Genomic DNA, 25943 nt, shown 5'->3' with positions numbered 1-25943 from the left:
CACGGCAATGCCAGATTCGAGCCACATCTGTGACCTACACCACAGCTCACAGCAACAGCAGATCCTTAAGCCATTGAGCAAGTCAGGGATCATACCAGGATCCTCATGGATACTAGTCAGTTTGTTACTATTGAGCACAAGGGGAACTCCCCACGTTATTTTTAAATATTCAAGTTGAAACATAAAGAGAAAAGGAGCGGAAACAAAACAGATGATTGGAGATCAGTTGGATAATATTTAACAATCTAATAGATATGTAATTGACATCCCGAGAGGAAAAAGTAGAAATATTTGAAGAGACAAGAATTTTCCCCAGATAATGAGATATATCAAATCCTAAATCCAAGAAGCTCAAAGAAACACAAGCAGAGTAAATATCAAACAGACAGACAAATAAATAGTGAAATGTTAACAATCAAAGATAAATACAAAATCTGCACAGTACCCAGAGGGCGATGGGAAACAAATTATATACAGAACAACAATGATAAGAAATTAGGCAGTTCAAAAGACAATGGAGTGGAGTTCCCTGGTGACCTAGCAATTAAGGGTTAAGGATTCTTCATTGTCACTGCTGTGGCTCCGGTTCAATTCCTGATCCAGGAACTTCTGCATGCAGGAAGTGTGGCCGAAAGAAATTAAATAAATAAAAGGCCAATGTTGTGACATTTTTACAGTATTAAAAAAGTTTTAAAAATGGCAATCCAGGATAAGATATAAATAAAATATCCTTCAAAAATGAGATGAGGAGTTCCCCTTGTGGCTCAGGGGATTAAGGACCCAACATTGCCTCTGTGAGGATGCAGGTTGGATCCCTGGCCTTGCTCAGTGGGTTAAGGATCCAGTGTTGCTGTGGCTATGGTGTAGGCCTCAGCTGCAGCTCTGATTCAACCTCTAGCCTAGGAATTCCCATATGCCGCAGGAGTGGTGTAAAAAGAAAAAAAAAATGAAGATGAAATATAAAACTTCAGAATGTCTGATACACAAGATTTTAAAGGAAAACTTTCTGGCTTAAAGACTATGATACCAGACAGAATTATGGAAGAGGGTTGGAAACAATAGAAATGAAGGACTATAAAACACATTTTTCTTATTTTTAATTACTGAAATTGACAATTGTCCTGTCTCATTTTGATTATGCCAATTTTGAATTTTCCTAATATCCAAATGGAGGAATCAAAAACTTAGTTGGAAAAAAAAATGGGTCTGGAATTCAGTAGATAAATCAAGACTGGAAACATTTGAATATTGTGAAATAATAGAAAATATTTATATTGGTCTCTGTCCCTGATTCCCAGCACAGGGCTCCCAAAACTCTTATAATTTCCTAAGTGCAATGTCCTTGAAGCACTAGGAGCCTCTTTTGTTCTAATATTTGTTCCTTTACCCTAGTTCCTGATACTGAGTTCTTCAATCCCTTGGGATTTCCTGGCAGCAGTATCTTTTGCTCCAAAAGGGTGAATCTGCGTGGGCTCCTGGATGTGGGCTGGTCAAGAGGGAGACCAAGCTATGGTTAGAAGCATGGAATTTGCAGCCCCACCCTTGATTCTCCAGACAGGGGAGAGGGCTGAAAACAGAATTAATATGGGGTTTGGAGAGCTTCTGAGTTGGTGAGCACATGGAGGTGGGGAGAGTGGTGCCCCTGGAGAAGGCCTGGGGGCCACATGTCTCTCCTCTCAGATCTTTCCCTATGCACCTCTTCCTTCTGGATCTTCATCTGTATCGTATCGTATTCTTTTACAATAGACTGATAAACAGTAATTAAATTGTTTTCCTGAGTTCTGTGAGCCACTCTAACAAATTACTCAAACCAGAGGAGAGGGGTGATAGGAACCTCCAATTCATAGACAATTGGTCAGCATTGGTTAAAAACTTGGATTTGCAATTGGCATTTGAACTGGAGGAGGGGGAAGGGTGGTCTTGTGGCACTGAGCCCTTAGTGGCATTTGCTACTGGGGAGAGGGCCATCGTGTAGAACTGAGCCCTTAAACTTCTGGGGTCTGAAGCTGTCTCCAGGTAGATGTTGCAGAATTGAGTTAAAGTGTAGGACACCCAGCTGGGGTTGCAGAATAACTCAGTGTGGAAAAAAAAAATATCCCATACATCTGATGTCAGAAATGTTGTGAGTGTGGTAGTTGGTTGAGACTATAGAAGCAACATGGGAAGAGAACTGAGTTTTTCCTACACAGATATCATTAGAGTATAAATGACCTTTAAAGCCACAAGACAGGATAAGATCATCTAGAGAGAAAGTTCCACCTAAGAAAATAAGAGTCCAAGCACTGAGTTGTAGAAAAGTTGAACATTTGGAGATTGGGGAAGAGGAAAATGACCCCAGAAAGACAAATGAAAGAGGCAAACTGGGAGGGAGAAAGAAAATCTGGCAGCAATTTGTTTCAGAAACTAAGTGAAGACAGTTTCAAGATAATGGGATTGGTTTGTTGCCTCAGAGGCTGCAGAAAGACAATGAATAAGGGTTGAGAATTTGATCATTAAATTTGATAGCAACCATGAAAGTGAGAAATGCAGTTTAATTTGAACGATGTGGCAGAAATGGCAGATTGGAGTGTGGCCAGAGAAATGGAGGTAGGAAAACTGAGATCATAAAAATAAATTACTTTAATTTTTGTTTATAAAATTGAACAAAACAAAGTACAGAGGCATCAGGTATGTATGTAATTTAATGTATCATAAATAAGTGCCACCAACTTGAATCCAACACTCAGGGGAAGTAATTATGTCCAATGGTAGGAATTGAAATAAAAAAAAAACTTAAAGGAAAATTAGTTACTCTAATTTATTATAATAACAAGTCAAAGGAGATAGAAGATATAATTATGTTTATAAAACCCCCAAAGGGAAAATTATAGAATATTATTTAAGAGCAGGAATCTGAAAGTTGGGAACCACTTTAAAATATATCTCATGAATAACTTTTTTAACTGTCTAAAATATGATGTCCCAATCTGCATAACTGAGATTATAATACATGATTTATAGAGTTGTGAAGATTAATGCAATCATACATGTGATGTACTTAATACAGTGTTCATAGAAAGCATTGACTAATAATTTTTCAGTTACAGTATGATCAGTGAACTCCTATTCCTGATTTTTAGAAAACACTTTTTTCTTTAACAAAATAAGAAATTTTATCGAGGTATAATTGACAAATAAAATTGTACAAATTGATGATGTGTCATACTTATACTTTGTGAAATGATTAGCATGGTCAGGTTAATTAACACATCCATCACGTCACATGGTAACCTGTTTGTGTGTATGTATGGCGAGAACACCTAAGGTCTATTCTCAGAAAATTTTAAGTACATTCTGTACGCATTTAGAGGAGTGTTATAAGAACACTGGATAAAAAAATATATATTTCCGGAGTTCCATTTGTGGCTCAGCAGTTAACAAACCCAACTAGTACCCGTGAGGATGCAGGCCCGATCCCTAGCCTTGCTCAATGGCTTAAGGATCCGGCGTTGCCGTGAGCTGTGGTGTTGGTTGCAGATGTGGCTTGGATCCTGTATCCTGCATTGTTATGAGCTGTGGCATAAGCCAGCAGCTGTAGCTCCGATTCCACCCCTAGCCTGGAAACTTTCATATGCAGCAGGTGTGGTCCCCCACCAAAAAAAAAAAAAAAAAAAAAAAAAATGCTAAGAATGCTACTTGCTTGCTACATTAAGAAAAATGGTGTATCAGTGAAGGATGAGATGGCTGGTCTTCAATGCATGTAGAGAAGTGTAAAATATATTTATAAGAAAAATGTTTTTATGAATGTATTATTACCTATAGCCACTATGCAGCACACTAGATCCCCAGAGCTTACTGATCTTTTAATTGAACTGTCAAAATTGGTGTTCTTTGGGGACAAGATGGTAGAAAACTTCTATTTTACCATGTAGTTGAGAAATGTCTGAAAATAGAGAAAAACAGAACAAGTTTAAGATGAAACAATTTTTACTATAGTTATTTACACTATCTTATAAGTGCCTGATAAGTGAGGGAAATACAAAAAAAAGTAATTTCTATTGGAAAAGGAATGAATAACATCACATTCCTGGTATGATTATCGATCTAGAAATCTGATAGTGACGAACTGCTTAAACCAGGATAATTTACCGAGATATCCAGATAAAAATAAATGTCAGAGAATTAGTAGTATTACTAATTATGAGCAATTTTTTGAAAGAATATGTGAAGAAAATCTTGTATTTGGCAATTCAAATTTTAATTTTTTTTTTTTTCTTTTTGGGTCTGCACCTACGGCATATGGGGGTTCCCAGGCTAGAGGTTGAATCACAGCTATAGCCACTGGCCTACACCACAGCCATGGCAATGCCAGATCAGAGCCACATCTGTGACCTACACCACAGCTCACGGCAACTCCAGATCCTTAACCCACTGAGTGAGGCCAGGGATTGAACCTGTATCCTCATGAATACTAGTCAGATTTGTTTCTGCTGAACCTCGATGGGAACTCCCCAAATTTTAGAATATTAAATATCCAATAATACATAACTATTTTATACTTAGATATTGTCTACTAAATATGCAAAAACTCGGTATACGTATGTGGCTCCAGATAGATAGATACAGTATATAGTATGACTTATTTATTTATTTTTTGTTTGTTTGTTTTGTTTTTTTGCCTTTTCTTGAGCTGCTCCTGTGGCACCTGGAGGTTCCCAGGCTAGGGGCCGAATCCGAGCTGTAGCCACTGGCCTATACCAGAGCCACAGCAATGCGGGATCCGAGCCGCTTCTGTGACCTACACCTCAGCTCATGGTAACGCCAGATCCTTAACCCACTGAGCAAGGCTGGGGATCAAACCCGTAACCTCATGGTTCCTAGTCGGATTCGTTAACCACTGTGCCATGACGGGAACTCCAGTATGACTATTTTTTAGGCACATAAAATACTAATTACAAGAATATAACATTCCCAGATGGGAAAATGCTATAAACATAGCAATATTCACCTAAATATATGCATAAATTTTCAAAAGTTAGGAAAAAAACCCATCTGGAATAGTCTTTAATTTTTTTCATATTTTTTTCCTCTTAAGAAATCCTATACTTCTTAGGTAAAGATAAAGAGGAGAATTCATCCAAAAAAAGGTTAAAAAACAAGAGTCAGAAAGTATTTAATATCTTCTCAGAGAGTAAAACATGCTATAAACCCATGACAATAAAAACGGTATTTCTATTGGCCTAGTAGTATATAGATCCATTTATGGATGAATTTAAATATTATAAATATCATATTCTAAAGGCATGCTGAAATGATAAATTTTAAGTTAATGGAACTGGAGAAATTAGCCAATCATTTGAAAGTAAATCATAAGGGAGAATCTTATTTTTCCATGAACCCTAATACACACCAGATGAACTGAAGACAACATGTAAATAATGGAACCATTAATTTTTAGAGATAAATTCAGTTGTAAAACTTTTTTTAATCTTGGCTTTAGAAATGACTTTTTTTTTTTTTTTTTGGACTGCGCTAAAGACACATTTTCTAAGTTCCAAAGATAGATTTAGGAGATAAATTCCCCTCCAACTGAGTGGGATTTTATATTGGAAATATAGACCCACATTTTCTAAGTTCCAAAAATGGATTTAGGAGATAATTTTCCCTCCGAGTGGGATTTTGTATTGGAAATATAGACCCACAATTAAACAAGTTTTAATTTCCCCTCCTAGACTCATTTTGTGGGTAGTAAAATGGAGGGGGAAAAATACCTAAAGACAATAAGGGAGAAATAGAGATTTTCATAACTCCAGGCTGAGTTGGTATATACCAGTGCAAAGAGGATTGAACTTTATTCTGTCTCCAATAAAATCAAGTCTTGTCTTCCAAGGGAAGGGACTAGATTTCCACTTGCAGATCTTTACAAGCAAAACAATTGTTGGCTTTGGTGAAGTGTGTATATTGTTTTGTAAAACTTCTCCCAGTCTTTTATTCGTAGGGCTAACTGGAGTGGTTCACAAATCATTTCAAGAAGTACTGAGGGGTCTCATTTCTCTTTCTCTTTTTTCTGTCTCACTCCTTCTCACACACACATTCTACTCAAAATGCATTACTAAATATTTTTTCGTTAAAAAAATTAATTCTAGGAGTTTCCGCTATTGCGCAACAGGATCAGTGGCATCTTCGGAGTGCTGGGACTCAGGTTCAATCCCTGGCCCCACACGATGGGGCGGGTTAAAGATCTGGCCTTGCTGTAGTTGTAGATTAGGTCACAACTCCAGTTCAGATCTGATCAGTGGCCCAGGAACTCCATATGCTGCAGGGCAGCCAGAAAAGTAGAAAAAAAATTTATTCTAAATCCAAGTTTTGCTTTATTATTACCTTGGATTTGTAAACTTTATATTTAATTCAAAAAATATCTATAAATTTCTAGTACTTTAGGGAACAGGTTAGTAATCTTAGAAAGTCTCGTTATAAAAGAAGTATTTGTCAGAAGAGGGGATTAAGATGGTAGAATAGAAGAACTGGAGTTCAACTTCTCTCCTAAAAACAACAAAATTTACAACTAAATTCTGAGCAATCTTCAACCAAATGAACCAGAAACCTTCAAAAAGATATCCTACTTCAGAAGAAAAAGAGGAGGCTACATCAAGAGGTAGGAGGGGCGATTATGCAATATAAGCAACCCCATACCTCCTGGGTGGGAAGACCCACAGGCTGGAAACTAACTGGTTCACAGAAACTCACTGATAGGAGTAAGAGTTCTGAGCCCTACATCAAACTCCCATGTGTGAGGATCTGGCACTGGGAGGAAGAGTCCCCAGAGCATCTGGCATTGAAGGCTGGTGGGGCTTGTAGGCAGGAGCTCCATGGGACTAGGGGAAATGGAGACCCCATTCTTATAATGCACACACAGACTTTCACATGCACTGGGTCCCAGGGAAAAGCAAAGTCTCCATAGGAATCTGGGTCAAACCTGACTGTAGTTCTTGGAGTACATCCTGGGAAAACAGAGTGAATGTGGCTTATTGTGGGGGAAGGACATTGGAAGCAAAGTTCTTGGGAATATTCAGCAGCAGTGCCTTTCTCTGGAGGTGGCCATTTTGGGAAAATATGGCCCCACCCATCAGTGCTAGGAAGCCCCAGAGCAAACAAAAATCCAGGTGGGATCACAGCCCCACCCCTCAGTAAACAGGCTGCCTAAAGACCACCCAGGCACAGAGCTGCCTCTAATCTCACCCAGAGACTAAGCCACACCCACCAGAGGGATTAGAATCAGCTCCACCTACCAGTGGGCAAGCATCAGTCCCTCCCATCAGGAAGCCTACAGCAAGCCCCTGTACCAATTTCAGCCACAAGGGGGACAGACACCAGAAGTAAGATAGGCTACAACTCTATTATCTATAAAAAGGTCACCACACCAAAAACCTATAAAGATGAAAAAACAGAGAACTATAACTCAGATGAGAGACAAAGGAAAAACCCCAGAAAATCAGGTAAGTGAGGAGGAAATTCTCAGCATCCAGGAAAAAGCCTTTAGACTGTTGATGCTGAAGATGATGCAAGACATTGGAAATAAACTGGAGGCAAAGATGGATAACTTACTGGAAACACTGACCAAAGAGATACAAGATATCAAACTTAAACAAGAAGAGATGCAAAATACAATCACTGCAATAAAAAAAATTCATTAGAAGCAGCCAACAGCAGAATACAGGAGGCAGAAGAACAAATAAGCCAGGGGGAGAACAGATTAGTGGAAATTACAGATGCAGAACAGAAGAGAGAAAAAAGATGGAAAACAAATGAAGAGAGTCTCAAAGAAGTCTGTGACAATCTTAAACACACCAACATCCGTATTATAGGGGTGCCAGAAGGAGAAGAGAGAGAGAAGGGGACAGAAAACATATTCCAAGAGATAATACCCAAAAACTTCCCTAACATGGGAAAGGAACCACTCACTCAATCCAGGAAGTGCAACGAGTACCATATAAAATAAACCCAAGGAGGAACACCCCAAGACACATTAAACAAACTGACCAAAATTAAAGACAAAGAGAAAATATTGAAAGCAGCCAGGGAAAAGAAACAAATAACATACAAGGGAGCCCCGATAAGGTTATTGGCAGATTTTTCAGCAGAAACATTGGAGGCCAGAAGGGAGTGGCATGATATAGTTAATGTGATGAAAGGAAAAAACTTCCAACCAAGATGACTCTACCCAGCAAGGCTCTCCTTCAGATTTGAAGGAGAAATCAAAACGTTCACAGATAAGCAAAAGCTGAGAGAATTCAGCAACACTAAACCACCTTTACAACAAATACTAAAGGAACTTCTCTAGGCAGAAAAGAACAAGGAAAGAAGGAAAAAAAAAAAGAGCAGCAAAAACAAATCTGAAGCAATTAGTAAAATGGCAATAAGAACATACCTATCAATAATTACCTTAAATGTGAATGGACTAAACGCCCCAACCAAGAGACACAGACTGGCTGAAGGAATACAAAAACAAGATCCATATATATGCTGTCTTCAAGAGACCCACTCCACTTCTAGGGACACATACAAATTGAAAGTCAGAGGATGGAAGAAAATATTCCATGCAAACAGGAATCAAAAGAAAGCTGGAGTAGCAATACTCATAACAGACAAAATAGACTTTAAAATGAAGACTATTTTAAGGGACAAGGAAGGTGACTACATAATGATCAAAGAATCAATCCAAGAAGATGATATAACAATTTTAAATATCTATGCACCCAACACAGGTTCACCACCCTATAGAAGGCAACTAATAACAACCTTAAAAGGAGAAATTGACACTAACACAATCACAGTGGGGTACTTTAACACCCCACTTACAGCAATGGACAGATCATCCCGATAGAAAATCAATAAGGAAACACACACCCTGAACGAAGCATTAAACCAGATGGACTTAATAGATATTTATAGGACATTCCAACCAAAAGCAACAGAATACACATTCTTCTGAAGTGCACATGGAACATTCTCTAAGATAGATCACATTCTGGGCTACAAATCCAACCTCGGTAACTTTAAGAAAATTGAAATCATATCAAGCATCTTTTCCGACCACAATGCTATATGGCTGGAAATCAACAACAAGAAAAAAACTGCAAAAAACACAAACACGTGGAGACTCAACAACATGCGACTAAACAACCAATGAATCACTGAAGAAATCAAAGAGGAAATTCAAAAATACCTAGAAGCGTAGTTCCCGTCGTGGCTCAGTGGTTAACGAATCCAACTAGGAACCATAAGGTTGTGGGTTCGATCCCTGGCCTTGCTCAGTGGGTTAAGGATCCTGCGTTGCTGTGAGCTGTGGTGAAGGTCACAGACGCAGCTGAGATCTGGTGTGGCTGTGATGTAGGCCAGTGGCTACAACTCCAGATAGACCCCTAGCCTGGGAACTTCCATATGCCTCGGGAGCAGCCCTTGGAAAAAAAAAAATACCCAGAAGCAAGTGACAACAAAGATATGGCACTCCAAAACCTATGGGATGCAGCAAAAGCCATTCCAAGAGGAAAGTTTATAGCAATACAAGCCCAACCTCAGGAAACAAGAACAAACTCAAATAAACAAACTAACTTTACATCTAAAGCAGCTCGAGAGAGTAGAATAGACAAGACCTAAAGTTAGCAGAAGGAAAGAAATCATAAAGATCAGAGCAGAAATCAATGAAATAGAAACAAAGAAAACCATAGAAAAGATCAATGAAGCGAAAAGCTGGTTCTTTGAAAAGATCAACAAAATTGATATACCCTTAGCCAGACTTATCAAGAAAAAAAGAGAGAAGACTCAAGTCATTAAAATTAGAAATGAAAAAGGAGAAGTAATAATGGACATCACAGAAATGCAAAGGATCATAAGAGACTACTATATACAACTATACACCAATAAAATGGAAAACCTAGAAGAAATGGACAAATTCTTAGAAAAGTACCATCTTCCAAGACTAAACCAAGATGAAATAGAAAGGATGAGTGGACCAATCACAACAACGGAAATTGAAACTGTGATTAAAACACTTCCAACAAACAAAAGTCCAGGACCAGATGGCTTCACAGGCGAATGCTATCAGACATTTAGAGAAGAGCTAACACCTCTCCTTCTGAAACTATTCCAAAAGATCACAGAGGAAAGGACACTCCCAAACTCATTCTATGAGGCCACCATCACCCTGGTACCAAAACCAGACAAAGATACCACAAAAAAAGAAAACTACAGGCCAATTTCACTGATGAACATTGATGCAAAAATCCTCAACAAAATACTCACAAACCGCATCCAACAATACATTAAAAGGATTGTACACCATGATCAAGGGGGATTTAGCCCAGGGATGCAAGGGTTCTTCAATATCTGCAAATCCATCAGTGTGATACACCACATTAACAAACTGAAGAATAAAAACCATATGATCCTCTCAACAGATGCAGAAAAAGCCTTTGACAAAATCCAACACCCAGTTCTGATAACAACCCTTCAGAAAGTGGGCATAAAGGGAACCTACCTCAACATCATAGAGGCCATATATGACAAACCCACAGCTAACATCATTCTCAATGGTGAAAAGCTGAGAGAATTCCCACTGAGATCAGGAACAAGACAAGGATGTCCACTCTCGCCACTACGCTTCAACATAGTTCTGGAAGTTCTAGCCACAGCAATCAGAGAAGTAAAAGAGATAAAAGGAATCCAAATTGGAAAGGAAGAAGTAAAACTATCCCTATTTGCAGATGACATGATACTATACCTAGAGAATCCTAAAGACTCTACCAGAAAACTGTTACAGCTCATCCACGAATTTGGCAAAGTCACAGGATACAAAATGAGTACACAGAAATCAACGGCATTTCTATATACTAACAATGAGAAAGCAGAAAATGAAATTAGGGAAGCAACCCCATTTACCACCACATCCAAAAGAATAAAATACCTAGGAGTAAACCTCCCTAAAGAGACAAAAGACCTGTACTCTGAAAACTACAAGCCGCTGATGAAAGAAATCAAAGATGACACAAATAGATGGGAAGACATACCATGCTCATGGATTGGAAGAGTTAATATTATCAAAATGACTATACTACCCAAGGCAATCTACAGATTCAATGCAATCCCTATCAAATTACCAAGGGCATTTTTCACAGAACTTGAACAAAATATTTTAAAGTTTGTTCGGAAGCACAGAAGACCCAGGATAGCCAAAGATATCCTGAAAAAAAAAAATGCAGCTCGAGGAATCAGTCTCCCTGAATTCAGACTATACTACAAAGCAACAGTCATCAAAACCGCATGGTACTGGCACAAAGACAGACATATAGATCAATGGAACAGGATAGAAAGCCCAGAATTAATCCCATACACCTACAGCCAACTCATCTATGACAAAGGAGGCAAGAATATACAATGGAGAAAGGACAGCTTGTTCAATATGTGGTGCTGGGAAAACTGGACAGCCACATGGAAAAGAATGAAATTAGAACACTCCCTAACACCATACGCAAAAATAAACCCAAAATGGATGAAAGACCTAGATATAAGACCAGACACTATCAAACTCCTAGAGGAAAACATAGGCCAAACACTCTCTGACATAAACGACAGCAACATCTTCTCAGATCCACCTCTTAGAGTATTGACAGTAAAAACAAAATAAACAAATGGGACCTAATCAAACTTCAGAGTTTCTGCACAGCAAAGGAAACCCTAAACAACACAAAAAGACAACTCACAGAATGGGAGAAAATTTTTGCAAATGAATCAACTGAAGTGATCTCCAAAATTTATAAACACCTTCTGCAGCTCCATACCAAAAAAACAAACAAGCCTATCAAAAAATGGGCAGAAGATCTAAACAGACAGTTCTCCAAAGAAGACATATGGATGGCCATAAACAACATGAAGAGATGTTCAACATCACTCATTATTAGAGAGATGCAAATCAAAACCACTCTGAGGTACCACCTTACATCAGCCAGAATGGCCATCATCAAAGTCTACAAAGAATAAGTGTTGGAGAGGGTGTGGGATTGTTGGTGGGATTGTAAATTGGTGCAACCACTGTGGAAAACAGTATGGAGATTCCTCAGAAAACTAAAAATAGAACTACCATTTGACCCAAAAATCCGACTCCTGGGCATCTATCCAGAAAGAACCATGACTCTCAAAGGCACATGTACTCCAATGTTCATTGCAGCACTATTTGCAATAGCCAAGATATGGAAACAACCTAAAAGTCCATCAACAGAGCAGTGGCTGAAGAAGATGTGGTCCATATACACAATGGAATATTACTCAGCCATCAAAAGGAATGAAATACTGGCATTTTTTGCAACATGGATGGACCTAGAAATTATGGTGCTAAGTGAAGTCAGCCATACAATGAGACAACCACATCAAATGCTTTCACTGACATGTGGAATCTGAAAAAAGGACAGAATGAACTTCATAGAACATATACTGACTCACAGACTTTGAAAAACTTATGGTTTCCAAAGGAGACAGTTTTGGGTGTGGGGGAATGTGCTGGGGTTGTGGGATGGAAATCCTATAAAAGTGGATTGTGAAGATCATTGTACAACTATAAATGTAACAAATTCATTGAGTAATAATAAAAAAAAGTATTGTATCAAAATTTCTCCCCCCCAAATGTGTATATTTGACTACATAAAAATTAGTTATAACATGTACATAAGTTAAAAGGCAAACAACTGACAGGAAATAATTATAGTATTACTGTCAATGCATTTTAAAAGTCTTAATAAGAAAGAAACAAACATTTCAATAAAAATTTTGGAAACGTTTAAGCAACTATTTCAGAAATAAAAAATACACTTTAGCTACTAATACATGAATTAAGAAGTTTAATCTTTCTAGAAAGCCAAGTAGATGCAAATTAAAATATACAACTAATTATAAAATAAAAATTTTTAATAAAACAACCCCATCAAAGCAGGAATTTTTTAAATGTAATGTTAAAATTGTAAGTAGTCACAACCTTTACAAGAACAATTTGGCAATACACAATGATAAAAAGCTTCTATTGATTGCTCAGTAGGTACCAAATACACTTGCTAGTATGTATTTTAGCTCATATAACCTCATGACAATCCTGAGGTAGATACTATTACAGATGATATACAAATGAGAAAAATGACAATGAATTTGTGACATAGTGAAGGGCAGAATCAAAATTGTAACTGAGGCCTGACTTCATAGTCCAACTTCAAAATTTCTAGTCTATTGCCCTGATGGAAAACTTTAAAACTGACATGAACATGACATACAAACTTGTATTAAAAATACATTTTAAGGAAATAATTATGAATGTCCATGAAGATTTAATTACCATGGTATCCCAGAACACTGTTTAATTACAGCACAAGAGTGAAAACTTCAAGAAAAAAAGATTTTCTGAATAAGCTAAGTTCACGAAGTACAAATCATAGTTATAAAAATAATTTATAGAAAAATATGAAATGATGTAAAAATGCACAATATGTATTATTTAATGAAAAGAGCAAGTTAAAAAACAATGTACATTGTAACATTAAATATATCTGGAATCATAAATACCAAAATTTTGGCAGTCATTGCCTTTGATTAACAATGATATTTTACTTTTTATCTGCATCTACATTTCCATAATATCATAAAAAACAAACCATTTATGATAGAAGAATATATGTGTAAATATATTGAATCTTTATGTGATAGTTACTGTGTCCAAAGAAACAATTCAAAAGAATTCAAAATGATATTTTTATATTTGACTATATACAAATTTAAAATATCTGAATGCTAAAATCACTGGTAAGAAAATTAAAGCAACTGATAAAATGTGAAAAAGAAATCATTCTCACCACACATCATCCAAAGTGTTTAATATCCCTAATATATTAAAAGTTCTTATGAATCACGAAGAAAAGGAAAAAGACTGAAGTAGATTATATGATCTGGTAAAAGGTTCAGTAAAAGCAAGAAACATGGAAATGATCAATCACACATTTAAGAATTGTCAGACTCTGGAGTTCCTGTTGTGGCGTAGCGGAAACAAATCTGACTAGGAACCACGAGGTTGCAGGTTCGATCCCTGGCCTCACTCAGTGGATTGGGAATCTGGTTGCTGTGAGTCATGGTGTAGGTTGCAGACACGGCTCAGATCTGATGTTGCTGTGGCTGTGGTGTAGGCCAGCAGCTGTAGCTCTGATTCAACCCCTATTCATGCCATTTAGAGTTGGGGTGTTAGTTACTGCGGCTGAAAGAATTCTGATTGATAAATCTACCATCTATGGTGTGACTTTGTGTGTTCATGTAGCAGCAGAAACAGAGTGGGAAGCACTAGGTTCCTTCAGCCTTTTCTCCAAAACATTCTCAGTATCCACCCTTCTCTCCATTTTCACCGTTAGCGCCCTAGTCCAAGTTATCAATACTCCTTACCTAGAATAATGCAACAGTTTCCTAACTGGTCCCTAACAGTCTGCCATTATTCTTTAATCCCTGAATTCTCCTATCCATTAAAAAATGAGAGTGATTGTTAAGAGTCAAGATCAGAACATGTCACTCTCCTTCTCAGAATGATCCAGGAATTTCATATTGCACATTGAATAAAATTCAAGCTATGGTATTTCCCTGATTTGTTTCCTTTGGAGCACTTATTCATAACTGAAAAAAATATCTTGAGGAAAGGTGAATTATTTACTTGTTTATCGTTTGTATTTAATGTGAGTACTGTGTTCTAGGACCTTGTTTAAGTTAACCATAGCTATATGTCCATTACTTAGAAGAATGCCTAAGGGGTTCCATAAAGATTCATGGAATGTATGACTAAACTAGGGAATGGGTAGTGAATAAGGGGGAAATTGCCGTTAGGTCATTAAGGTGCAATTTAAAAAGAACACTCAGAACATATCCCCATTTTACTTCGCTGAAAACTCATATGTAATCTATTTAAAGATTATTCCAGTGTACTATGATTCTCAAAGTAGAATAAAGTGTAGGGTTTGATTTAGCCTTAAGAATCAGAGATCTAAATTGATTTCATTTAATTTCATTCATAACGTTTCTCCTTCATAAGTTAAATGCTAGCGAAAGTAACTCTCAGTATACATTATGTGAACCACACAGGAATTCTTCACACAGTAATAGAGGATTTAACATTGACAATTCAAGGAATAAGCTCCTCCATGAATTATAATCAGAAGTTTTGATAAAGAATTAAGCATATATTTTAGATTGACTGCTTCAGAAGCTGTTTCTTCTCCAATTTACAGGGAATAGAATTTCTGTTTAAAAAATGAGATACTGCAGGGAGTTCCTATGGTGGAGCAATGGAAATGCATCTGACTAGTAGTATCCATGAGGAAGCAGGTTTGATCCCTGGCCTCGTTCAGTGGATCTGGGATTCAGCATTGCCATGAGCTGTGGTGTAGGTCACAGATGAGGCTCAGATCTAGCATTGCTGTGGCTGTGGTGTAGGCCACAAGCTGCAGCTCCGATTTGACCCCTAGCCTGGGAACCTCCATATGCCATGGGTGCGACCCTAAAGAGCAAAAAAACGAAAAAAAAAAAGAGGGGGGAGATACTATCAAGAAGTATTTGTACACCCATGTTCACCACAACATTACTCACAATAGCCAAAAAGTGGAAGCAACTCAAGTGTCATTCAACAGGTAAAAAGATAAAAAATTGTGGTATATACTTACAATAGTATATTTCAGCCTTAAAAAGGGAAGGAGTTCTCGTTCATGCTACAACATGGGAGAACCTTGGGGACAAGATGCTAAGTGAAATGAGATAAACATAAAAAGTTAATACCTGTGATTCTACTTATATGAGGTACTTGGAGCCAAGTTCATAGAGACACAAAGTACAATGGTGGTTATCAGGGGCTGGAGAGAGAGGGGAATGGGAAGTTATTGTATAATAGGTGTAAAGTCTCAGTTTTGCAAGAAGAAAAGGATTCTGGAGATTGGTTGCACAACAATGTGAATGTACTTAGTGCTATCGAACTATACACTTAAAAATGACTAAGACAGTACATTTCATGTTACGCGTATTTCACCACAATTAAAATTTTTTTCAATGAGATGGACTATACTTTCAATGTAATAAATAAGATTCTTTCTAAATGGATGATTAAAAAGTGAAAAAAAAGTTGAGGATCAAATCTCACTCTTTAGAGAATTGAATAATTCTCAAGCTATGAATCTTTCAAAGATGTTTCATATCTTGGAACTACAATGAGGGATTGCCACGAGGTTCCAACTAGAAAGTAACCTGGGATCTTCAAATTCAGAGGTTCATGTCAATTCACAAAGCTTAAGAATAAAACACTTCTGGGAGCACTTGTTGTCTGAACTCCCACAAAATCATTCAACAATTTTATATCTTACATACATCAAAAAATACCCTGGAGACATGTTCTCGTGATCAAACTTAAATCTTCTAAATGAATTAATTATACAGGACTTTTATCTGAATCAACAGGAGGCTTATAATAGAATTAAACTAATAAAATATGTCAAATGACTTATTTTGACTTTTTGATACACATATCACCTAATTTATATGGATTGGCTCTTGCTATTATCTTTGGTTTTGGATTTTTGCATCATGACAGTTTTTGTCAAGCCAGGGAGTAATAGAGCAAATTAAACATTTTAGTATTTTACATTTAATTAATTCAACTGCAGATGGAACCAGTTTTAAAGTATCAATAATGTAGTATTAGGAAGTAATATCATACTGAGAGAATTATATAGACAAATACATACCAAGTGCAACTCACTACAACTCAAATTTATAAAAATGGCATTACTTAAAAAAATGATACAATGAACTTATATACAAAACAGAAATAGAAGAACTTACAGTTACCAAAGGGAAAGGGGGAGGGATAAATTAAGAGTTTGGTGTTAATATATACACACCACTATATATAAAATAGATAACCAATAAGGACCTACTGTGCAGAACTGTATTTAATAGTCTATAATAGCCTTCATACATATATATATATATATATATATGATATGCGTATGATTCTTTTGGCTGTACACCTGAAACTAATACAACTTTGTAAAAAACTATACCTCAAATTAAAAAAAATCTTTAAAAAATGGTATTACTTACTATGTTCCCCTTCTCAAAATATCTTAAAAAGGAATTTTAGTTCACCTCGAATTTGGATTTGATCATTCGAGTTGTCAATAAAATCTGGAATATTTTCCAGCTATGGCCTAATTTGGGAAAGGAAAAACCCACATCACAGTTACACTTCCTGGCTACTCCCCTTTCAGGTTGTTCACTGCTGTGTCTGTTTATTCAATGAGTTGTCTGGCTATATATTGACCCAGGGCTTTACTTTAATAAAAAGCTATTTGTCCTTTCCTTTTGTAAAGACTTTTGCATTCCTTCCAGCAAAATACTGAGGTTACGCTAAAAATAAGCCCGTCCACCAGTTTTAGATTAAGAGCATCACAAGCAACATTGTAGAGAATTACTGTAAATGTGTGTATAATGATTGTTCCAAGTGGTACCAGTAAATTACCATGGACATAATTTGAAGTATTATAGTTGAATGAAAAAACAAGTTGCTTTTGGATGCAAAATCCAGAGTATCTACTTCCAAAAAAAAAAAAAAAAAGGACATAGAAAATTGAAGAAATCATCTGGGTGATTTATAGCTAAATTTCCAAATCAAGGCATGAGTGATCAGATTATTCTATCTCCCTTCCCCAGTTCCCAAAGCATGCATGGGTCCAGCCAGAAGTTTTTAAAGTTCATGTATTTCCCGAGTTGTGGCATTTCACAAGTGAGAATACACAATGAGAATGCTTCCGGTCCCAGTGGCATAGGATGTTTAACAGAGCCTAATCACATCCATAAAAGTCTCTCTCCAAACAAAACGTCTTCCTTATGAATGACGTCTGTTGCTGTGTGATATTTCTTTTAGGTGGTGACTTTGCAGATGGAAAATGTCTAATACACAATACCCCAAGTAAATTATATCTTCTCCATCCCCATTTCCCACAAACTCCTTCCCACACACACTCATTTTATGAGAATAATAAAGGCAAAACAATCTAGATGGCCAAAGCTCCAGTGCGTCGAGAGCAGTCATTTTCATCCTAGGATGAAATCCCAACTTTCTTCCTCCTGCCTCTCACTAATGTCTCCATCTTTTTAATTACAGAAAGCACTCTTCTTAAAACTCAGAAGCACTTTTAAGGACTCTTTTTTTTTTTTTTTTTTTTTTTGGTCTTTTTAGGACCACACCTGCAGCATATGGAAGTTCCCAGGCTAGGGGTTGAATCAGAGCTGTAGCTGCCAGCCTACACCACAGCAACAGCAATGCCAGATCTTTAACCCACTGAGTAAGGCCAGGGATCAAACCTGCATCCTCATGGATACTAGGCAGATTCGTTTCCGCTGAGCCATGAAGGGAATTCCCTTAGGTAGTCTTTTTATTATCAACATTTCCTAGCTAGAGATTGCTGAATAGAGATGACTGAAAGATAACACTGCACCAAAGGAAATTTCCAAATACTTGAGTCTTCTCTGAATCAGAGGACTAAAGAACTCATGTAACCAGAGCTGATAAAGACCTAGTCTTCTCTGAATCAGAGGACTAAAGAACTCATGTAACCGCCCTTCTTGTGTTAGAGACCAGGACAGAGGCACAGTTAAGCTACTAACTTCTCACACAAAGTGCTGGTTCTAGCTAACTCTTAATGAAAAGGGTTTTCCACTCTGCCAATCTACCAAGTTGCTACTAAGTTGCTACCAAGTAGCACAGAATCAGAATTAGACAAGGAGCCCAAAGCCACAAGGTTGTTGAGATCTTCAGTTAAATATTTCAGACAGGAAGAAGCAAATACTGGCTAAAATTGAGATTTTCTAAAAGAATCAAGTCAGCAAACACAGAGAAAAAAATGAAAAAACTTGAATTTTATTTCCTCTCATGGAATCTTTATTTCTTTACTAGGAGGTACTAATGCAAAAATAGAGAATTAAAAGAGTTTGAAGGAGGAAAGAGACGAGCAAAGATCTTGATGACTCCAAAGACAGGTAATTTATAGACTATCCATTCCAGTATCATCTGTTAAAGCTCGTAAACCATGAGTCTCTCAGCCATTCTATAGCACCAAACAAATTTTTGGAAAATTGAATTCAGTAAAAATGAAAGATAAAATAAAATCAGACTAAGGTATCTAGTATACTTATTTCAAAAGGCCTCTTATCAGGTGGAGCAAGATTCATTTCTATGACTATTATGTTAATCTTACGTTTTCCTCTTTGCTTTACTTGTTAGAAAGCCCAGAGTTAAAATATTAACCGCTCTGTAGCAACAATAGAGTTCCTATAGCATGTATTTTTATAGTAACCTTAATTCTCTGACCAATTTAGTTTTCTCTTTTCTCTTATTTGCAAGTTACTTCAAATCCTTTTGGAATGAGCTGTAGTATAAATCAATCATATAATCCATAAATCACATTTTTTTCTCATTTCTCGAAAAAGGAAAGTGTTTATAGTCATAAACTGGAAAGAAATATCCAGGGTAAAATGTACTCTCTACAGTGGTAAGAATGCCAAAGCTTAACTAAGGAATGACACTCTCCTTTATTTCCTTCATGTAAATAACTCCACTAGGACTTGATATGAGTTGCATGATAATATGCAGAAATAAACAGGGCAATCCTCAAAGAAGCAGAACTTGGAAAATCAAACATGCTTCCTCCTCTAGGCACAAAATTAATTTCCAGGTGACAGCTCATTAAAATGAACACAAAGCACAGCCTTTGGGGCCAAGGGGATGTGATGGGAGGTGTCACAGGACTATTAGTCTGAAGTGGTTGGGGTAGGTGGTGTGTGTGTGTGTGTGTGTGTGTGTGTGTGTGTGTGTGTGTGTGGTCATCTCATCAGTATAACCAAATCCCTCTAGTCCAGAAATTGGACTCTATCAAGGCAAAGGACAAATTCTCTGGAATTGCAGATGTCATATATACTTGAGACCACTCTGGTCAACAGTGTTCAAATAAAGGTCTCTTAGTCTGCTGGATTTTCAAATGGAAGTAATGAGATATATATATATATATATATATATATATATATATATATATATAAAGTTTACATAACATAAAATTCACTATCTTAAGTTTTTTTTTGCTTTTTTTTTCTTTCTTTTTTTTTTTTTTTTGCTTTTTAGGGCTGCACCCTCAGCATATGGAGATTCCCAGGCTGGAGGTCCAATCGGAGCTGTAGCTGCCAGCCTATGCCACAGCCATAGCAGGATCTGAGCCATGTCTGTGACCTACAGCACAGCTCACGGCAATGCTGGACCCTTAATCCACTGAGTGAGGCTAGGGATCAAACCCACAACCTCATGGTTCCTAGTCTGATTCATTTCCACTGGGCCACAATGGGAATTCCTACCATCTTACCATTATTAAGTGTACATTTCAGTGGTGTTAAGTTCATTCACATTGTTGCGCAATCATCACTACCATCTACTTTACATATTGCAAAACTGAAAGTTTATACCTATCAAACCACAACTTCCCATTCTCCTCTCCCTGCAGCCACTGGAAACTGCTATTCTCCTTGCTACAAGTAGGAATTTGACTACTCTAGAAACCTCATACAAAGGCTATTGTTAATAAGGCTGCTGTGAATAAAGATGTATAAAAACCTCTTGGAGGCCCTGCTTTCAATTATTTTGGGATCCAGAAGTGGAATGGCTGAACCCTATGGTAATTTTATTTTAAAAGTTTTAAGGAATGGCCATACTGTTTTCCATAGCCACTGCATCATTTTTCAAACAGTGCACAAGGGTCCTAATTTCTCTACAACCTCATCAACCCTGGTTATTTTCTGTTTTTGTGAAGTCATCCATGTAATGTGTGTGAAATGGCATTTCATTGTAGTTCCATTAATTCTTGAAAAAGGATTTTCAGAAAATTAACCCACGTTTCAATGATTACATTTAAGAAGATGAAAGCATAGGCAATAAAAGATGAGTAGATTTACAACTTATTCATAAGAGACAACAATCCTCACCAGATAGTCCAACTTTAACTCGGTTAATAATAATAAAACAAGACCTATTCTTTCTTAAGCCTCAAATGCCTTGCCTAAGGTCTCAGGCTAGTAAGACTGAAAACTCTGTAATGGTGTAAATTACCAGACCTGCCTGACTGGTTGTGATTAGTCATGACTGCTGAATTTCTTCTGGAACAGTAATAGATGGCAGTAAATAAGACTGTAAATGAGCCTGTCTATTTAAAGACAAGGCAGAAGTTCCAGTCTATCCTTTTTGCTCTTTTATCCCCCTAACCATTTTGCATTTGAAAAAACCCAAAACACATTTCGCCCTGAGCAACAACCACCTCCCCTCTTTTTTAAACACATGTGTGTCTCAGGAGAATGGATCCATATGTTTCTGATTCATTTACAATTAATTCATCAAAATGTTGTTTTGATGTCCAAGAAGCTTTATTGAGGCTCTTTCATGCGTCTTTTTTCTTAGAAACAGGAAATCATGCCTTGCCAGGAGCCAAACTCAAAACACGCCAAAGGGTTTTGAGCTGAGTTTGAAACACTGAGACTTCAACATCTAAGTGACTGCCAAAGTTGGACAAGAGCATCTCTTCATCTCTATATGCAAGCCAAACCCAGATTCGGTATCAGACACATCTCTGGCTCTTGAGATGCCCAGCATGACTTGAGCCTCTTTATACAAGCACCATAAGATTCCATGTGAGCAGCAGGAGAGCATATGAGGAGGAGAAGGAAGACCATCAGATTTTTCTAAAGCTTATTCTAGCAAGACACAGTGACTTTATAAAAATGCTTATAGACGGCACATCTATTGATAAACCCCTAGTCTCCTTTCATCGAGTCTGCTTTCCTTCCTGTCTGTAAGCTGTCTCCAACAGGATGGCTCAACACCAGGTGATAATAAACAGTGTTGAGTCCAGGTTGTTCCTTAATTCCCATGCTTTCCCCCCATACGCCAAACTTACTCTTACAGAAATCAGTGCTATTCCGTCTTCAGTGCTCTAGGCATTAACACTTCAACTGTCTCTAGGATTCTGTTCCTTGGCTACCTGAACACATATAGGTTTATATCTTACATCAGTCCTCTTCAAATGTTCTGATCTAGCCAAACTTTATCAGCTTTCTCCAAATCTCACTTCATGCTTTCAGATTAAGTTTTGGCCCACACCATCTCAAGTTTTTCTGCCCCTCTGAATCTCGCCACCCTTCCTGCTTAAATCTTGCTTCCTCTCTAAGGCCATGCACGTCAACCTCAGCCTAAACTTATCTTATCTCCTTTAGAATGCCTATTGCACTTATTTTCACAATATATGGTTGCTACCATATACTCCTCTGCAACATCTCTTTTATTGTAATTCAATCTATATTAAAAATATGAATTAATCCGAATTATAATATTTTTAAAATATTGTAGTGCTTCCATAACTAGCTGCTATCTAGCTGCACTAGGGAGAAAAATGAGATAAAATTGATTGTATTTAGAGAATCCCATATGTGATAAGATATAAAGGAAGATATTTTAATTTAAGAATACCTCTAATTTTGTAATTATGTGACCTATAAGATGATAATGACATAAGAATTTCTAGAAGAACAGAAGTCAAGGAAGGATGAACTCAAGGTCTAATTCTGCTAACAGCAGATAGATCAGGTTTATTCCTGAGTTGCCTTAAAGTCAATTGTAAAGATCAGAAAGAAAACAAACAAAAATACTCCTTTTGCTTTCATTCAGATCAACAAAGAATGACTGGTTAATGGTATGAGAGTGTGTTATTCAGTGTTCTACATAGAAGCACAGAACTAATAGCAAATATGCATAATCATTATAGAAATTAACTCACATGCTTATGGAGGGTGATCAGTCCCACCACCTACTGCCTGTAAGCTGCAGAACCACCAGGAAAACCAGAGGGGTAACTGTAATTACCAGTCTACCCCTTGTCAACTTTGCATCCATATACATCTCCTTAAACCAAACTTAACCTCTATCTAAAAGCATTAACAATGGAGTTCCCGTCGTGGCGCAGTGGTTAACGAATCCGACTAGGAACCATGAGGTTGCGGGTTCGGTCCCTGGCCTTGCTCAGTGGGTTAAGGATCCAGCGTTGCCGTGAGCTGTGGTGTAGGTTGCAGACGCCGCTCGGATCCCATGTTGCTGTGGCTCTGGTGTAGGCTGGCAGCTACAGCTCTGATTTGACCCCTAGCCTGGGAACCTCCATATGCCGTGGGTGTGGCTCAAGAAAAGGCAAAAAAAAAAAAAAAAAAAGACAAAAAATAATAAAATAAAAGCATTAACAAGATCGTAATCCCACCTCCCATGATTCAACTATCCTGCATACAACCGAAAATGCTCTAATTCCTCTCCTGGAAGAGGAGGCAAAATCTTTGAATAACATTTATTCTTCTCCTGATATCCTGTGATTTAAATATTAGATGTGAAATTGGCAATACCTAAACACTGATGTAAAGTCAATACATCTGATATCATATGATGAAGGAATAAGAAAGGAAAGAAAACAAAGTTATTTGATTAATATATGCATATAGACACACAACATATTCATAAAAATTAAAGAGAATACTCATGACAGTCATAGTTCTCATTTCTGTAGGTGGTTGCCTGGTCATTGTTGGCATTTAAAACTACCTTCTTTTACTACCCATTCTGTATTCCTTTTACCTTCAGCAAGCACATCATAAGTTCATGGTAAATTCTTTACATACGAGAGTGACCCAGCCCTTCACTCTTTCTCTTCCCTTTTTTTCTTCTTTTTTTTTCTTCTATTTTTCTTTTTTGGCTGCCCTGTGGCATGTGGAATTCCCAGGCCGGGGATCAGATCTGAGCCACAGTTGCAACCTTCACTTTAGCTGTGGCAACACAAGATCCTTAACCCACTATGAGGGGCCGGGGATCAAACCTGCATTCTAGTGCTGCAAAGATGCCACCAATTCCATTGTGTCACAGCAGGAACCCCAAAACCTTCATTCTTAAAGGATCTGGGCCACTACTAGTTCTGCCTGGATTGAGTTGTAGTTTTCCACTGGCTTTAATCACAGGACATAGTCATACTAAGAAACACCCTAAAGGATTTCCTGTGATCCACTCATAATCTTCTTTACCTCCATTATAGAAGAATAGTCCAATTTCCCCCAATCAACCCAGCCAGCACCGTAACTCCCTGCTTTGCTGATTCAGAGGAAAGAGAAGCCCAAAGTGTCCTGGTGGCAGACTTAACTTCCAGGTCCATTAAATCATTGTTGTGTCTCCTGGTGAAAGGATTCCTCCCTCTGGAAATAAGACCTGTGGGCCAGTAGAACATAAAATCATGGAAACTGGAAGTAAAAGTTGTACTAGGGGGTCACTAGAAGTAATACTGAGTGGTGTCACTCCTAGTTCCCGCCTCGATCCCCAGATCCACGATTCCTTGCTATGAGAAATACAGCACCATATATACTGGACACGAAGTCAGAACACATACAGTCTTCCGGAGGCCCCAGTCCCAGAGATTACTGTCACCTAGCTGCCACTGTAACTGAGTCTTCAAGGGGGTATTTCAACATTCTGTCAAGCCAGCTGCTTCAGGATAGTGGGAAACATGGTAAGGTCAGAAAATTCCATTGCTATGAGCTCCTTGCCACACTCCTTTTGCTTTGAAGTCAATTTCTGAATCAGAAGCAATGCCGTGTGGGATACTATGACAATGGATAAGCACCCTCTAAGTCCACAGACGGCAGTTTTGGCAGAAACACTGTGTGCAGGGACGGCAAATCCATATTCAGAGTGTCCATTATAGCAAAAAATAAAGCTCTGTACCGTCTATGCTGGAAGTGGCCCAAAGTAATCAACTGGCCACCAGGTAGCTGGCTGATCAACTCAAGGAAGAGTGCCGTTATCAGGGGCTCGGTGTGGGTTTCTGGGGCTGATAGATTGGGTGCTCAGCCGTGGCCACAACCAGATGAGCATTAGTGAACATTAGTGAACATTAGTCAACATTTCTGAATCCACACCTAACTCCATCCCTGCCGCCATGGCCAGTATGTTCATAAGTCCATTGGGTGATGAAAGGAGTGCTGGGGAAAGAAACTGACTGGAATCTACAGAATGGGCAGACCTTTCATTATTAAAATGTTCCTCTGCTGAGGTCACCCTTTACTGGAACACAAATGTCTTCATGTATTCTGCCAATTCAGAGAAGACTATCCATAGGCTTCCTAATCATGTTCCTTCTAAGTCTTTGCCTATCTAGCCAAACCGCTGGTTATAGCTCATCAATCAGTATATAATTGCAGGTGTGGTCATCTCTCCTTCTGAGCAAAGGTGTACACCCAGGTGCACTGCCCAAAGTTCTGTCCTCTGGGAGGAGTTTCCTTTACTTCTGTCCTTCAGGGATGTCCCAGAGAGGGTCTGTAGTGTTTACTGCTACCCACTTTTGGGTAGTGCAGAACTATCTGCATAATAAAAATATAGCATTATTTCAGCTACAGCTCCAATTCAATCCCTAGCCTGGGAACATGCATATGCTGCAGGTGTGGCCTTAAAAAGAAAATATGTAAGAATTTATATATATATATATATATATATATATATATATATATAAAATATAGTATTACAACATATATAGCATTATATGGTATTAAATGTGACCCGAGTTCCCTCTTCTTCCACCAACTATTGTAAGGAACTCCCTATGAGGCCATAGGTGCAGGCTGGGAGAGAGAAGGCAATATATAGCAAGAGTGGGCACCACGGGCATTTGACCATTTCATGTAACTTTCTTGGGTCTTCAGGGCCTGCTTGGAAGTGATCACACATTTCTATTCCATGGTGGAGTGTGGCTCTGCACACCCAACTTCGTGGTTTGGTGGTTCAAAGTGCA

The 25943-nt window shown here is 37.8% G+C and overlaps 1 long non-coding RNA gene across 1 annotated transcript in view; it reads right to left on the bottom strand.

Annotated features, from left to right (window-relative positions):
- Nucleotides 1-25943, bottom strand: part of LOC146396454 (uncharacterized) — a 330069-nt gene that overhangs the window by 51197 nt on the left and 252929 nt on the right. The window lies entirely within an intron of this gene.

Source organism: Sus scrofa, chromosome 14, assembly GCF_054392235.1.
Source record: "Sus scrofa isolate SSC_HxYL_T2T_F1_AM1 chromosome 14, Sscrofa_HxYL_maternal_Yorkshire_Landrace_v2.0, whole genome shotgun sequence".
NCBI classification, from domain to species: domain Eukaryota; kingdom Metazoa; phylum Chordata; class Mammalia; order Artiodactyla; family Suidae; genus Sus; species Sus scrofa.
This window is presented reverse-complemented; position numbering and strand designations above follow the sequence as displayed.